The 17,730-nt window shown below is 38.4% G+C and overlaps 1 protein-coding gene across 1 annotated transcript in view; it reads left to right on the top strand.

Moving 5' to 3' along the window:
* TENM4 (teneurin transmembrane protein 4) overlaps nucleotides 1–17,730 on the top strand; it is a 2,903,849-nt gene that overhangs the window by 1,883,977 nt on the left and 1,002,142 nt on the right. The window contains exon 7 of the mRNA XM_078433056.2: nucleotides 8,607–8,669. The gene's annotated coding sequence lies outside the window, so the exon portion shown is untranslated. The remainder of the gene's footprint in view (nucleotides 1–8,606; nucleotides 8,670–17,730) is intronic.

The raw sequence follows: 17,730 nt of genomic DNA, 5'->3' as shown, positions 1-17,730 counted from the left end.
AAAACTCTAGAGAGGAAATAGAAAAGCCAGGAGTCAACAGCCAACTGGACAGTCCTAGAATGTGAATCCCTGCTCTCCCACTTTCTATCTGGGTAAACTTGCTGAGCCTCAGCTTTCTCATTTACAAAAAGAAAATATAGACAATCACACTGAATTACTGATGTATACCTCAGAGATGGTCCATGTAGTGTCTAAGCACTACATGCAGTATAATCCTTGCTATGGAATAGTGGTAGGTGCTCTACAAGGCATATAGTAGGTGTAAATTAAAGTGATGGATGGGTAGATGGATTTGTGGATGGATGCATGGATGGACAGACGGACGGATGGATGCATGGATGGATAGACAGACAGAAACACAGAATAAACAAGCTAAAAGACGAAATATGTCTGCTGAACATCAAATTTATGGCCTTCTGTTCTTCATTTTAGCTTGAAAAGAGCCCCAAAAGTGGTATGAAATATATATGATTAGTCCCATTTGAAATGTGAATAAACCTGAAGCCTCATCTCAAATAATTTGCCCCAGGCTCATTCACATAATTAGGTTAGTTGACACATACTAATTGATCACCTATCCTGTGCCACGTACTGGGGATATGGTAATAAAATAGATAAAACCCCTCCTCACATACAACTTACATTCTATTGAGAGGAAGGGGGAATAGAAAATGAAGAAAACAAATAATGTGGGTATATATTCATACCTTCAGGAACTGGGACAAGGACAGGAATCCATATCCCTGGGGCTGCAAGATCCCATAGACTAGACTCGGATCAGAGATCATGCATGTCTACCACCCACAGACTCCCAAGTCACAGGATCAAATTCCCACAGCTGCAGCAGCCACTTTCTGAATTCAGTTCTGTGCCTCTTAAAATTGCACATTTAACCACGGCATGCATGTGGCAGAGGTGGAGCCGAAGTGCAGAGGTTCACCACCCTGTTATAGCTTGATCCCTGAGAGTCCTGAGAAGAGCTGACCTCAGGGCTTTCAAACCAATGGAAAAATTGGGGTCACTCTTTGCTCTATTGTGTTGCATTAGTTGTGCTGTGGTTTCATAGCTTCATGGAAGCAAAGCAGATGGGGTCCCTGACCTTGGGTGTTGACAAGCTAAAACAATAAAAATAAGTAAAACACCCCCCAGGCTACATGGGGTATCGGGACAATATCACACCACATCTAAAGGCCAGACCCTGCCCAACATTCATAAGTGATGACAATAGTTTAGCACCAACATAATGATTATGACTCTTATGTTAAGCACTTGGGCTATACCGAGTCCTACAATGAAGGATCCAAACCACAGAGAAAATATGACCTCAACCATCTATAAAACAAAGATAGACTTAAAATGCTTACTTCCTAATTATCTCTTAATCTGTCCATTTCTCCCTACCCTCGCGGCCATCGCTGTAGATCACACTGCTGTCATCTCTCACTGGAACTGCCTGAAGCAACCCTTGAACTGCTCTCCCAGCTTCTCTCAATTGTTTCTGCTATTCTTTGGAAAAAATACTCACCCCTTAGCATAGTTTACAAAGCCCCTCTTTGCCCAGGCCACAGCCATGCTGGACTCCTTGTCACTCCCCCAAATATGCCATATTCCCCCTAATAGCCAACTATGCATATGTTTTGTGCCATCTCTTTGGGATTCCCTTTCTTCACTTGGCCAACTACTACTCATCCATTCTCTCATCTGAAATGTTACCTCCCAACATTTAATACTAATTTTAATTCTCCCTAAGTTCCAAGACTAGGTTGGTGATTCCTCCCATGTAGCACTCTCCTGTAACTTGGTCTTCCCATTTGGTAAGCATGGAATAAGTAAATAAATGCCTGTAATTGAATTATACGGTCTCCCCCCAACACACACACACACACACACACACACACACACACACACACACACACACACGTATATATAATGGGATATTACATAGCAATGAAAAAGAATGAAATCTTGCCATTTGTAACAACATGGATGGAACTGGAGGGTATTATGCTAAGTGAAATAAGTCAGAGAAGGACAGATAAAATATGTGGAATTTGAGAAACTTAACAGAAGACCATGTGAGAAGAGAAGGGCAAAAAATAGTTACAGAGAGGGAGGCAAACCATAAAGGACTCTGAAATACAGAGAATAAACTGAGGGTTTATGTGCAGGGGGGAGGGGAAAATGGGTGATGGGCATTGAGGAGGGCACTTGTTGGGATGAGCACTGGGTGTTGTATGTAAGTGACAAATCACAGGAATCTACTCCCAAAGCCAAGAGCACACTGTATACACTGTATGTTAGCTAACTTGACAATAAATTATTTTTAAAAACAGGACAAAACAAAAATCCAAAGCTTATAATCCTTCTAGACCTTTAGAAAAGTAGTAAATCATAACATTGCATGCTAGGGGAGGGCTTGTTTGTTTATTTATATGTCTACCCATTTAAGGACACGTGACATTGGAATAAGAATCCATTGGCCCCAGTTTCTGTGAAATGGTTGTGTTCTGTTGAAAGCTGTGTTCTCATTTGGAATGTCAATTGTTACTAAGAAAATCAAAGTTTATGTTTGTAAAGTTAATATGAGACAAGTTAATATGTCTCATTATCTGATAGTTTGGCACTGGATCCAGCAAACATTTGGTGCTAAATAAATATTGTTGGAAAATCTCTCCTTATTTTACACACGATTTCTCACCTTTTCCATATTTGCTAACCTTTCTTCCAAATGCCTTTTGGTTTGACCAAAAACATAAATGCATCATCAAAAGCCAAAAAGAAAGAGAAACAATATATATTAAGTGACAGGTTTTATGCCAGGCCGTATGGTATCTACACTATCTCATTTGTTTTCTTTGAAATACTTGAAGTTGCATATATATTACCTTATTTTGTCAATGGAAACGTAAAGCCTATATAAGGTTCAGTGACTTTCCTGATGTCACAGAGCTGGAAATTGTGAAGCCAGCCAGAATCTGTCTAATGTACTCTTTAGCTGTATACCATGTGATCTGAACAACTAGCATTCCAGAATTGATTTACATAGCTTTATGAGAATAACCATTCTTCATTTTTAGGTGACCATTTTAATGAGTCAGGGATGATTTTTATGTTTAAATTTGGGTCTCCATGTTAAAACAACCAGTCTCATTACTTTAAATGCAAGAGCAGTATTTAATGCTATATCTTGAACGATTATACCTAAAATTCATCTCTATTTTTATTCTTTAATTTACATCTCCAAGGCTCTTTCTCTTTCTCTCTGATTAAGAAGACTGTGCTAACTCTGAAATTCTGGTGGCCCTGAATTTTTATTATCTCTCATTTTCATGTTTCCTTTTAACTTACATCAAATTTGGGCATATAACTCTTTCTCTTACAACTACTGCCTAGCAATGTTTCCTACAGTAAGTGTAGTTACTATAGGACCATTATACTTGGATTTGTTGAGGTGGCACCTCCTCCACCTTCCCACTCCCAACATATTAGTTCAGCCACTTATTTTAAGTTATAGAAATCACCCTGAGGTAGCTTAAGCAAAAAAGTGGGATTTATTACAAGAGAAAAACATCGTCTCCTAAAACACAAGGTCAGGAATGCAGATGAAGCTGACTCTCTCCATCTCTCATCTTTGTCCCTCTCTGTATGGTATTTAATTCTTCTCCCTCTGGAGATGGGCTTTTTTGGTCTCTGGTCCACAAGAAAAAAGTCCCAAGTGTCCATTTCCAGGTCCCAAATATACACCTTACAATTTAGCCACCAAAAAACAGAACAAAACAAAGCAAAACAAAACAAAACAAAAAAAAACAGAAATAAAAACAGAAAGTAATTCTCTTGATCCAACTTCCAAACTTCTTGGGAAAGAATTCTGAGTAAGAAGATGGTAGCACTGGTCCAAGCACCTGTGGCCAGGAAGGTAATGTCTTTCTTCAGAATCGCTGTCAGAGGTCTATTCTGGAAGGAGGTGGGGGGCTTAAATAGAGATAACTGTAAACTGACGAGATTCTGAAATAGTTCTGCTACTTTCCCCTCATTATCTATTTTCTCAGCTGTCTTTCTGGCATTGAGGATGGTAAAGCCAGAATCAGAGATTTAAACATCATAGTAAGTGTTTTGGCAGCACTTACAAAGGAGACTTTGCATGGTGAAAACCGTGAGGGCAGGGACCGCATCTCTCTGTTTACATCTGTGTCCTTAATGCCCCCCATGGTTCCTGGCAGTCAGTGGAATGGGAGATCTACTGTTAAAGGATGCATAAAACTCAAGGGAAAAGTGTTGTTCATTATACCCCCTTACTGGTACAAGAAGCAGAGTGAGAAATGAAGAAAACAGATGAGGAAAAGTATTTCCAAAGTTAACATATCAGAGACAGCGCTGGAGGATATTCTCTGCCTGATTGGCACGTAAAAATTATCTGCCTCCAAGCGAGCACTGGATAAGCATTGTCAGTATCTAGGATTTGAGAAATGGCACTAGTGCTTGGAGGTCTTTTTAAAGCTTCTGAGGCAAATCCTGTACAGAATCCAAGAAGCTATGTGTATATATACACGTTTATAATGAAAGAGCATTTCTTATACAGGAAAGCTTGAAAAAGATGAGCAATTCCATGAGCTCTAAATAATTAAACACCATTCTCTGTATAGAAACCTTCATATTCTAAAAATCATACCTTTCTGATTATTTCCTATAGAAATCCAGATTATTGAAAATGAAATGTTTTCCAAATATATCCTCTAGGGTGGATTTTGTTGTTTTGTATAATTTCTTGATTTTTTTTTTTAAATCGCTGTGTCTCATTGTAAGGTATACTTTTTACTCACCCGGAATTCATGTACCTTGTTAAGTGGACGTAAATGGTTGTTTTAGGAGGGGCTGGGAATAGAAGAGGGAAGTGATAAAAACATCTTTTAATTTGAACTTTGGTGCATGAGTTCCTCTGGTAAGTTGCTGTTTGTTCTCAGTCAAATGCATTTGTTTAAAAATGGGAGATTGGGTTCGGTGATCTTTAAAATTTCCTTATATGTGGAGAAACGGGAACCCTCTTGCACTGTTGGTGGGAATGCAAACTGGTGCAGCCACTCTGGAAAACAGTGTGGAGGTTCCTCAAAAAATTAAAAATAGACCTACCGTATGACCCAGCAGTAGCATTGCTAGGAATTTACCCAAGGGATACAGGTATGCTGTTTCAAAGGGGCACATGCACCCCCATGTTTATAACAGCACTATCAACAATATCCAAAGTCTGGAAAGAGCCTAAATGTCCATCAACTGATGAATGGGTAAAGAAATTGTGGTTTATATACACAATGGAGTACTACATGGCAATGAGAAAGAATGAAATATGGCCCTTTGTAGCAAAGTGGATGGAACTGAAGAGTGTTATGCTAAGTGAAATAAGCCATACAGAGAAAGACAGATACTATATGTTTTCACTCCTATGTGGATCCTGAGAAACTTAACAGAAACCCATGGGGGAGGGGAATGAAAAAAAAAAAAAAAAGAGGTTAGAGTGGGAGAGAGCCAAAGCATAAGAGACTCTTAAAAACTGAGAACAAACTAAGAGTTGGTGGGGGGTGGGAGGGAGGGGAGGGGAGGTGATGGGTATTGAAGACGGCATCTTTTGGGATGAGAACTGGGTGTTGTATGGAAACCAATTTGACAATAAATTTCATATATTAAAAAAACAAAATAAAATAAAATAAAATTTCCTTATATTACCTTACATATCTTCAATCATAAAGTATTTATTGACAAGGAATAATTTCTGGGAAGCAAATCTTTGAGACGGTACTAAGTATGAGGAAGACATGGGGGAAAAGCAATCTTAAGGTGGCACCATTTATAATAGGACAAATATAGAAAAATCCTAAATATCTAATATAAAAAAACGATCATATAAATTCATGGTCTTTCCTACAGATAATATGGTAAAGTGATTCAGATCAAAGTGGAAAGGTCATGGTGCCACCCTGACTTGGGGCAAAACCACACTTGAAACAGGAACCAACTGGAGTATATTCAGAGAAGGCCCAAAGGCTGGTGAGGGAACCAGAAATAGTGTCACGTGAGAAATACTGGGGGAGCTGGGGATGTTTAACTGGCAGAGGAGGAAACTCAGGGATTTGAACGAGAGTTGCTGTGGAAAAAAGGGAGTAGAATAGTTTGTAGGGTCACATGGGAAAGAATTAGGACCAATAAATGGAAAGTGCTGGAGGATCAAACTTAACGTAAGAGGTCATAGAATTTTGCGTACTTCAAGAGTGAGATACGCTGTCTCTGAAGAACATAAGTGCTCTACGATTGGACATGTGCAGTATGGTTCTGCAGAGATGGGAATGTTGAAGAATCTGAAGTACTATACCAGGAAGGCCAAAGACCTTTAAAGTCCCTTCTAGCCCTGAGGTTTGGTGGTCTTAAGAACTTTGAGAAAAGCAGATTAGGGCAAAAAGTCCAATGAGAAGACTGTCACTTGATTCTTTTTTCGTAAGGTAATTTTCAATGTCCTATTTAACCTCACTGCTTTCTTATTCCAAATCCACTAAAGCCACCAACACAATTCATAAGCTATGTGCTTCCCCTGACACTCCTGTTTGGGCTACCACATTTTCCTTTCACCCTTGTATTGAATTTACAATCTCCCTTTACAGAGAAATTCGTGGGAAAGTTTATATCACCTCCATAATGAACTCATATGAGTAGACAGATCTAGGAGATATAGGTAAAAGTGTTTATTTTTAGTATTTTACATTTACAGAAGCAGTGTGCACTTATTAAAGAAAAAATGTAAAAAGTCGAGAAAAGTAATAAGTAGGAGAAAAGGTCTATAATTCAAATATACAAGTGACCAAAGAAAGTTAACATTGTGGATTTTCCTTCTTGTCATGTTCAATGCCTTTGTAGCATATAGATTCAATTTAACACAAGAGAGATCTTTCTGTGTTTGATCTTCCAGCAAATAATTAAATGAGCTTTTTCAAGAGTTAAAAATTCTTCAGTGAAAGGACTGAATAACCATCTGTCAAGAATGTCATAAAGGGAAGTGCCATCTTTAGATAAGAAGATGATCTAAATGAGGCGTTGACAAAATTTTAATATAAATGTCCAGATAGTAAATATTTTAGGCTTTGCAGGTCATACAGTCTCTGTTCCAACCACTCAACTCTGCTGTTGTAGCACCAAAGCAGCCATAGACCGTATGTAAACAAAATGGATATGGCTGTGTGCCAATAAAACTTTATCAAAACAGGCTGTGTGCCAGTAAAATTTTATCAAAACAGGGCTGGATTTAGCCCATGGGCTGTAGTTTGCCAGCCTCCTAAACTAAACCAAATGGCTTAACTAAACCAAATAGCTTATTGGCCTTTTATAACTTCAAAGCTCTTATCGTAACAAAAAGGAGCTGAAAGCCTCATTCAAAACTAATAAGAGTTTTGGCAGACCTCTGTAGTCACGTGAGTAAAGAGACAAGTTCAAGAAAGTCCACCAAGACAGGTCTCATCAGGCAAACACTAATTTTTGGCAATTAGACACCAGAAACCCAAGCCAGAAGGCTGAATAATAAATGGTCTTGAGAACCGAATAGATTTCAAAAATGAAGACAAGCCATTTGCACCCTATGAAGACAGAATCCAGGCAAGGTGAATGGAAAGCAAATATTTACAATAAATTTAACTCAGTGCCTAGTATATAAATGCTTAATAAATAGTAAATTCTTCTATCATAGTCTTATTCATTCAGTCGATATTGTTATTCATCAGACATTTACTGAGCACTTACTATATGCAAGGAAGTCTACAAGGTACTGACAGTATAGCAATAAATAAGGTACATAACAATACAAAACTATAAAGACCAGATTCTTTGGTAAAATTTCACAACCCGAGCTATTAATGGCAAGGTAGAATTAGAAGTAAGATGCTGTAAGAACACGGTGGGCATGCACGTGAATCAGGCATAGTGGTCAGGAGGGGCTTTTCAGAGAAGATGGTTGCTGAATGATTCCTGAGCATGAATGGAGTCAGGTTGTTGAGAGGTCTTATGGGAACTGGGAAGGCATGCCTTATGGGAACTGGGAAGACAGAGGGGTCCCCATACTCAAAGGCCTGTGGATGAGGGTGAGTGAGTAATTTTCTAGAGATGCAAATGAATTAGTAAGGCCAGGAAGAAGAGAGCAAGTTCAGAAGGCACAGAGCCTGGAATTTGCTCCTCACTGAAGAGCCCTGTTAACCTGGTAAGCAGTTTTGCCTTGACCCTCAAAGTGGGAAGCTATTTTAAGCAGCGAAGTAACTTGATGAGATCTACACTTTAGAAAGACCAGCAAGATGCATTTAATGGTACATTAGAGGGTTTTCATTAAAACTTTGCTGGTTCTGGTTGAGGGCTCAATGTGCAGGTCAGAAGGAAGAGCTGTACAAGAGACGTATGGAGTTGTAGCTGAAGGAGTAGAAGCAAGGTGATTCAACTATGCACCCTCCCTTTCCTTCCCACCCCACACCCAAGCCTGCCTTGTAATACATTTCTATCAGAATATGGTCAGCTATGTCCCTTGCTCACAAATCTCTACTTCCACAAGAGTGACGACACTCTTCTCCGCTTTGTCTTTACAGATCTGTCGCTGAGAGCGCTTGGATTTTCCACAGGTCCTTCTCCCCAGATAGCTGGTCATGTTGGTGAGTTATATGGTTCTTTATCTTCCGTTTATCACCTTTGGCCACGAGCGAAATTGTGGTAAAGGCTGGAGTTGAGTAGTACTTTTTTTTCTTTTTCTTGGGCTATTTTGTATTCGTGATTCTCTGACCTCCTGCCATAGCCTTCAGAACTCTACCCATGGTTGCAGCTAGGTACAATATATAGGTACAGTGGGTATATAGGTATTCTATACACCTTTTGGCCAGTGTTGCATTGCTGATCAGTTGTGTCTCAACCAAGCGTTCGTGATGCATATATAAAGTTTAAATCCTCTAGAGATTTTTTGACACTCCAAGGAATCCTGTTACAAACTGACAAATATATCTGAAAATTTTATAAGAGCTTTTTTGTTTTCTTCAAAATGTGATCATTTATTCACGTTGGAAGTGTGCCTAATGTTCAATAATGAAACTTTGCTACCACGCCTGCTTTTGTTTGATATTGATGAAATGTTGATGATGAGGTGGTTTGTCCCAGGTTGGAAAAGAATGAAAGGGGAGACATTAAAATGAGATATTTCAAGACTTCCTGAAAAGATTTCATAAGCGGCATTCCCATGGAAGAATGGAATATATTTCCAGACATGTTACCCATTCTGTTCTCTTCTTCAGAGCATGTTTTGTAGTTTTTGAATGATTGGCTGGGATATTGTTCTGGCTTTTTGTTCTGTTTTTTTTTTTTCTTTCTTTCTTTTTTTGAGGGAGGTTGGTTTGGAGTTTTGTTTATTAGGAGGGATAGTACCTAGAGGTGGGTGATAAGAAGATTGTCTTTTATTTCTATAAAGAAAAGAGTTTATTCTGGAGACTAAGTTGTTCCTTGCTTTTAGTGCAAAATATTTCTTGATGTGTAAATGCAGATTGAGCATAATAAATGTACTCAGAAGGAACAGTTAACATAACACATTTTTTTCATGCCCACACATTTTGCCTGTATAACTAGTAATAATTTGAAGAAAACAGAGATAGGTTTGAAAAATGTAATTCGCTTTATAATAATTGGTCTCTTTTTGTAGTTTTCTCCCCTCTATTACCACCATTGTCAACGTTTCACTACCTCTTTATGTAGTCCTGGGGCAATGATCTTGGGATTTTCTGGGGCAGCCATAATTTTTTATCCTTTTTCTCATTGATATATTTGGAGTCTCAGACCTTGTGCTTTGAGTTTTGGTTCAGAAAATAAAGTCAGTACATGCCTTCCACCCACCCGTTTCCATATTTCTCCATCCCTTCCCACATTCCCATCACCACGCCTCAGGAATGCCTCGCTGCTTTTACTTTTGGTTCTAGGCCAATTCCATTTCATTTTTCCCTTCAACTACACTGTAATCACTTCTGGATTGTCAGCACATTGTTGAAACCATTGATACACTCAAATCGTTTCGTTTTTTTAACATCGTAAAAAGCAAAATCAGAATTTCAAGTACATTTGAAAAACATACCACACGTGTCTCAAAATCCCCAAATGCCATCCGAAATCAGTTGCAAGGAACATTTCTGGTGTGTCCCTCAGCACACCTGTAGGAAATTATTTATATCTCTACAATACTGTTTAATTTAGTTCGATCGCTAACGCTAATATAGGACAGAGCAACGCATGTTTCAGGCCAGTTATTTACATAACAAGGAAATGGTACATTAATTTCATTTGAAATCAGTTTTTGCCTTTATGGCAAGTTGGAGAGAATAACTTGTCCATAATCTCAACACAAATGGTTCGTAGATATTCTGTAAAACAATAGAAAAATAGGAAGCGGTACTCTCACAAGAATGATTATGCCTTTAGATGATGTGTTTTGGCCATTCCCCTCAGGTGTTTGAGTGGGCTGGCAGATTCTAACTTTTCCATGTGAGACGCAAAATTAAAAAAGTAATAATAATAATCTAAGGAGCATGGTCGATGAATGCTTTGTTTTACTTTGAGGCTAAGTTTACTCAGGGTTAAAGACCAGTCTTTTCTCACCTGACATTTACCTTTAAAGTTACATATTCCAGGAGCCACTCAATAATTCACATTGGGCTAATGTTTTAAACTGCTGTATTGATGTGACATGAATGCTGTGAAAATTAAATTATTGTATTTTGTTCTGCAGTGGTGTTGCTGTCAGATATTATATTTTTCTTAGTTTAGACATGTTTAACCACTGGCATCTCTCCTTAAAATGTATACCGATACCAGGAATACAGATCTTTTACCTCAGAGCTAAACCTGGCTCTTGGTCAGATTTCTCTTGGTTCTGGAAATTATATGGTCCTAATTACTACTCTTGTGTCTTGAATGATTCCCACCAGAGTAGGCAACCTGGGTTAACAACTTGATGATAGAGCCTCCACAGGCCAGGATGACAGGAGTTGTGGAATTGGCAAATGCATTTCCTTAACTTCAAGACAGATTCAGTTATGAAATGGACCATTGATTCAATTATAGTGTTTGAGGGCAGTTTCTGGTATAGAGGCAGTGCACTTTTATTTATGTGCAAACTAACTTTAAAGACCTTAATCAACAGCATTAATTTACTCACATACACACCACTTATTTTAAATGTCGTGATCAAAATTCGAGTCTATATCTTCTTAACCTTTGGGATTCTTTGGAATCTTTCGGCCGTCAGCAGTTACACATTGCATCCTTTTTAACATGTTTGCAAGTGACACCATGATTTCAAGGCAAATGGAAGGAGACTGCTGTTGGATCTGTGTTAGCTTTGTGGTTAGAGTCATAGTTTTTTGCTTAACTGAACTAATTATCTCACGAGATTTCTTTTAAAAAGTCAGCCTTAGCTTCTGACAGATAGACCACAGACACCCAAGTGGCAGATCTTCTCGAAGCATGACTGGACACCATCTACCTCTGGTAGATGTGAAAATTCTATGAATCACTAGAAGATATTTGGTGATTTGCACTGCCTTTAATTGCAGTGCCCGGGATGTGCAGATCGTTGTCGGCCTGTTGTAACTTTTTGCTATCGTGTGACACCATGGTACAACCTTTCTGAGGATATTTTGAGCAGTTAGTATGTATCTAAATTCAAAAAGTATTGCCACCAATGTAAATATCTCATCCAAGATGTCCATTTGAACACATCTGCCTTCTACACACCACCAAGCTCATACATAGACAGGCAATAATAACTTTGTCACAAATTACTCGTCTTCCTAGCAACTGGAGAGTTCTTTCTGGCATCCCTTGTAATACACATTCAGATTTCAGCAAGGGTTCCTCCTAGAATTAAGGAAATAAAGCAATTAACATTTCAAAGGACACACATCTGTAGAAACAAAAAAAGATAGAAGCTGTGAACAATCACTTTAGTACCTATAAAGATCACTACCTACAGTGTTTCCTCTTTTGTTCTTTCTCATCCTCCCTGTTAGTGTTTGTGTGTAATTTTATTACACGCTGTAATACAATAGTTTCAGGTTGGAGTATTTTTCTCTGAGTCGGTACCTAGGGTGACCACACATCCAGCCCAGAATCATCCATGTATGCCTGACATCCACATATAACTGCTAATAGGACTCTGTCTAGCTCTCAGAAGATCCAGGTTTGAGTGACAAATTCTACAAATGGAGAAGGAGCCCCAGTCAAATCATAAAATGCTTCTGGCTGAACAAGTGCCTACACTGTCCTTCTGTCCATCAATCCAGGTGGCTGAGAACTGCGGCAGTGTCATTTTCCTCATGACAGAAAGAGAAAAGGAAACTTGGGCAAACTTATCCAAGGAAACTAAATAAAGCGTTTCGGCGGCCTCAACTTGGGAATATGACAAGCACTCTTGCAGGCAGCCCGGGTGGCAAGAAATAAGGTGGTGTTTGCTGTGAAGAGGCAGGCCTGGCACCGAGAAGGCAAGATGCCAAGCAGGAGCCCCTGGGTATGTGTCATCCTGCGGGGCCCATGCTTAGTTCTTACCGAGTCAGAGAATCTGTGTTTTATGAATATTGCAGTTGCTCTGGTGCCCCTGTTTCCTTTGTTCTTTTCCTTTGGGGTTTCCTTTAGTGCTTGGCAGTGTTATTTTGAGAGATGTCAATCGCTCCGCTACACAAATAGGCAAAGGCCTTTCTTTACCCCGAGCCTACATTTTTAGAGGCAGAATACCATTTTCATGGGAACCTGGCATCGTCCCCAGGAGCATCGGGGATCCCAAACCACAGGGGACGCAGAACTCACCAGGACCCAGTTCTGGCCATCTACATAGCTGAAAACCAAGCCACGCTCTGTGCATCATTTAATGCGTAGAATATTCCCTAACCCTTATTCTATCGCCATTGGCCTTCGTCTCTCCCTGCCCTCCCTTCCATGTTTTTTCTCTATTTCTTCTTCCAGTCCCATCCTCCTTCAGGGCCTCTCTCTTCACTAATTGCAATGCATCTTTGGTGGAAACTGATGGCCCCTCTTAATTTTAAAGATAAGCAAACTGAATATTTTAAACTGTCTCTAAATGGAATCAGAGGAAAAATGATGTTGATTTTGAACTAAAATATTTTTATTTTATTTTAAATGCATTTGTCACTAGCTCTCCAGGTAAAAAGTGCTCTTGGTTCAGTGTGCAGGGTTTTAATGATCTTTTTTTTCCCTCTCTCTCTCTCATAATTTGGCTACAGTTTGTAAGCATGAGGCTTGCAGACCCAGCTTGGTGCAGAGGAGGCGGCCGGGGAAGCACGTTGGTCGCTAGGCATGTGCTGCATATTGTGGTAAGGGATGTGTTCAGATAAGCAGCAGGGTGTTCTAGAGACCGTGCAGGCATCTCTTGGACAAATATTTACAGGGTGTCTACTGGGTACCAGATGCTGCTGGGCCCTGCAGGTTCAGTGATGAAAAAGATGATTAGATGAATCTCAAGATGGATCTCAAAGATCAATAAACAGCACAGGTGTAAGAAGATGGCCACATCTGGCCTCCACGTCTGACTTAGCCATTGACTTAGCCTTTTACTTGTGGAGCATTTCCGTGTGACTTCGCCGCTCTGATCCTCAGCCCCCCCAAGGGATTATGTGCAGGACCACTCAGAGGGAGTTAAAGGATTCATTTGAATCAATTTTGCATATTCTGATTGGTTGGGATGGAGGCTCGCTATGGGTTTCTTGTTTTTCTACAGGAATGGAGTCATTCCAGCACATTTGTTTACAATGTTTCCTTTCTGGTGCCTATGTGCCCAGCCCCCAGTAAACGTCTTGGTCTTCGGTATTAACTCTCTTATGGGCTTCCCTGGGCAAAAACATTACACACATTTGCTGCATTTTCGTTGCAGGAGGTAGAGTGTGTGTGCTGTGTGTGTACCCTTACAGGAGGGAGAGAGCATGAGGGAAAGGGCATGAGGATTCCTCCAGACCCCACCTGTGTCTTTCCCTTATAATCCAGCTGTGTATTCTTTGCTACGTTACTGTTAAATCTTAGCCATGGGGACAACTAAAAAAAAAATCCTTTCTAGATACTAATGAAGAAATGGAAAATAACAAGTGTTGGCGGAACCCTCGTGTACTGTTGGTGGGAATGCAAAAGAGTGCGACCATTGTGCGTAATGGTATGACTGTGCCTCAAACGATTAAAAGATAGAATTACATATAGTCCAGCAATTGCACTCCTGCGTATATACTCAAAAAAATTGAAACCAGGATCTCAAAGGTGTATTTGTACACCCATGCTCATAGCAACATTGTTCCCAGTAGTTAAAATGTGGTAGCAATTCAGGTATCCATCAATGCATGGAGGGATAAGCCACATGTAATACACACACACACACACACACACACACACACACTCTCTCTCTCTCTCTCTCTCTCTCTCTGTCTCTGTCTCTGTCTCTCTCTCTCTCTCTCTTTGATTCCATGTACATGAGGTACTTAGAGTAATCAAATTCATGGAGACAGAAGGTAGTTGTCAGGGGCTGTGGAAAAGAGGAAAGCAGGAGTTCATTGCTTAAAGGGTATTGAGTTTCAGTTTTGCAAGACAGAAAGAGTTCTGTAGATAGATGGTGGTGATGGATACACAACAGTACCTGTGTGCTCATTGCCACTGAAATGTCACTTTAAAAAGACTAATATAATAAATGTTATTTTTTTCACAATAAAAAAATAGAAAAAAATGCTTTCCCAATGGAAAGATTTGATGCCTTTGTTGAAAAATAAAATGACTGTATAAATGGAAGTATTTCCATCTCTCTGTTCTGTTCCATCAATCTATTTATTGATCTTTATGTCAAGACTACATATCTTGAATACTGTAGGTTTATAGTAAGTCTTGAAATCAAGTAATGTTAGCCCTCCAACTTTGTTCTTTCCAGATTGTTTTGGATATCCTTGCATTGCCACATACATTTTAGAATCAGTTTGCAATTTTCTACCAAAAAAAAAAAAAAAGCCTCCTGGGATTTTGGAAGGGCCTTGTTGAATCTATAGATCAATTTAAGATGAGTTGATTTCTTCAGAAACCGAGCATGGCATAGCCCTCCATATATTCAGATCTGCTTTAATTTCCCTCAGTATTGTTTTGTACTTTTCAGTGTACACATTTTCCACATAGTTTGTTAAATTTATTTCAAAATATTTTATGCTGTATAAACACTATTATAAATGATACCTTTTACACATTTGCTGCTAGAATATACAACTGTAAGTGATTTCTGCATATTGACATTATGCCTACTACCTCACTAAATACATTAGACCTAATGTATGATATAGTCTAGGTTTTTTTTGGATTTTCTAGGTAAGTGATTACATTATCTGCAAGTAGAAACAGTTCTGCTATATTCTAATTTTTTTTTTTTTTTGCTTGTTTCTTGCCAATATTTCTCTTTTAGTTATGATGTTTACCGTAGGATTTCTGTGGGAGTCCTTCATCATGTTATGGAAATTCCCATCATTCCTAGTTTTCTGAGAGTTTTTTAAATCATGAATGGGTTTTGAAATGTATAAATTTCTTTTTTTTGCATCTATTAAACTGATCATGTGTTTTTTCCTCATAAATTTTGTGGTAATATGGCAAATACCATTAACTGATTTTTTTTTTTTTTAATTTTTTTTTTTTCAACGTTTTTTATTTATTTTTGGGACAGAGAGAGACAGAGCATGAACGGGGGAGGGGCAGAGAGAGAGGGAGACACAGAATCGGAAACAGGCTCCAGGCTCCGAGCCATCAGCCCAGAGCCTGACGCGGGGCTCGAACTCACAGACCGCGAGATCGTGACCTGGCTGAAGTCGGACGCTTAACCGACTGCGCCACCCAGGCGCCCCACCATTAACTGATTTTTAAATGTTAAGACACCTTTGCATGGTGGCGGGAACAAAACCTATTTGGTCATGTTGTTTTATCCATTTTTGTACTGTTGATTCAGTTTGTTAATCTTTAGTTAAATAGTTTTGCATCTATGTTCATGAGAGAACTTGTCTAATTTTTTAATGTTTTATCACGTTTTGTCAAGTTTTGGTGATGCTGGCTTCATAAGACAAGTTGGAAAGTTTTTCCTTCTCTTTTCTGAAGTAATTCATGTAGATGGCTTAAATTTCTCTTTTAATGTCTGATAGGATATTATTTCTTCCCTTTGATATCTGATAGGATTTGCCAGTAAAGCTTTTTTAGGCCTACAGTTGCATTTTGCTTGTTTGTTTGTTACCAGAATTTAATAGTAAATTCAGTTTATTATTAGGTATAGCATTATTCAGGTGTTCTATTTTGTTTTCTTGAGTAAGTTTTGCTAAGTTATATTTTGAAGGAATTTGTCTAACTCTTGAGTTGTTGAATTTGTGGCACAAAGTTATCCATAATATTTTTTTAATACCCTTTCCATGTCTATAGGATCTGTAGTAATTATCCCACATTTTTGCCTGGTATTAGCAATTTGTGTTCTCTCTCTTTTCCTTGATCAGTCTAGCTAAAGTTTTATTAAATTTCTCAGACATTTTAAAGAATTGACTTTGTTAATTTTCTTTATTGCTTACCAATTTTCTATTTTCTTCATTTCTACACTTATTTTTACTTTTTTTTCTAGTTACCTTACATTTACTTTGCTATTCTTTTTTTGGCATCTTAAGCTGAAACCAGGGATCACAGATCATTTTTAAGCATTCTTTATTTTTTAAGTGGTTTATTTATTTATTTATTTATTTATTTATTTAGAGTGTGTGTGTGTGTGTGTGTGTGTGTGTGTGTGAATGTGAATGTGAATGCAAGTGGGAGAAGAGGCAGAGAGAGAAAGAGAAAGAATCCCAAGCAGGCCCCGTGCTGTAATCATGGAGCCTGATGCAGGGCTCGATCTCACGAACTGGGAGATCACGAACTGAGCCAAAATCAAGAGTCAGACACTAAACTGACTGAGCCACGCAGGTGCCTGTCTTCATTTTTAATACAAGTTTTTAAGTCAACAATTCCCTCTAAATACTGATTTAGTTCCATCCCAAAATCTTTAATATGTTGTATTTTTATTAACATTCAGATCAAAATATTTTCTAATTTCCCTCATTTCTTCTTTGACTCATGTATTATTTAGAAGTCTGTTGATTAATTATCAGGTTTTTGAGATATTTCTAAATATCATTTTATTATGGATGTCAATTTAGTTCTACTGAGGTCAGAGAACATGCTCTTATATGTTATCAATCCTTTTCAATTATTTTTTTAATTTGTTATCTGAAACATGGTCTGTCTTGATGAACACATGCACTTGAAAACAACGAGTATTTTTTAGTTGTAGAGTTTTGTGTTCTATAAATATCAGTTAGGTCAAGATGGTTGATAGTGTTGTTCAGAACATTTATGTTTTTGCTTTCTTTTTTTTTTACTAGTTGCTGAGGAAAGGATGTTAAAGTCTCCAGCTATGACCAGAATTACCTATTTCTCCTTTTAATTATGTCAATTTTAAATGTCTTCTTTATGAGTGTCCCTTTATCATTACGAAGGGTCTTTCTTTTTCCCTGATAAAGCTTTTTGTCTTGAAGTCTATATCAGTCCAGAAATCTCAGAGAATTTGAACAGGGAAAGCTTATAGAAAGAATTATTAATTAGTAACAGGATTAACCACTAAGTGGCAAAGAGGCCTCTAAAGAGCAT

This window comes from Panthera onca, chromosome D1 (genome assembly GCF_046562875.1).
Source record: "Panthera onca isolate mPanOnc1 chromosome D1, mPanOnc1 haplotype 2, whole genome shotgun sequence".
NCBI classification, from domain to species: Eukaryota; Metazoa; Chordata; class Mammalia; order Carnivora; family Felidae; genus Panthera; species Panthera onca.
The sequence above is the reverse complement of the archived record's forward strand: the minus strand, read 5'-3'. Positions and strand labels throughout refer to the sequence as shown.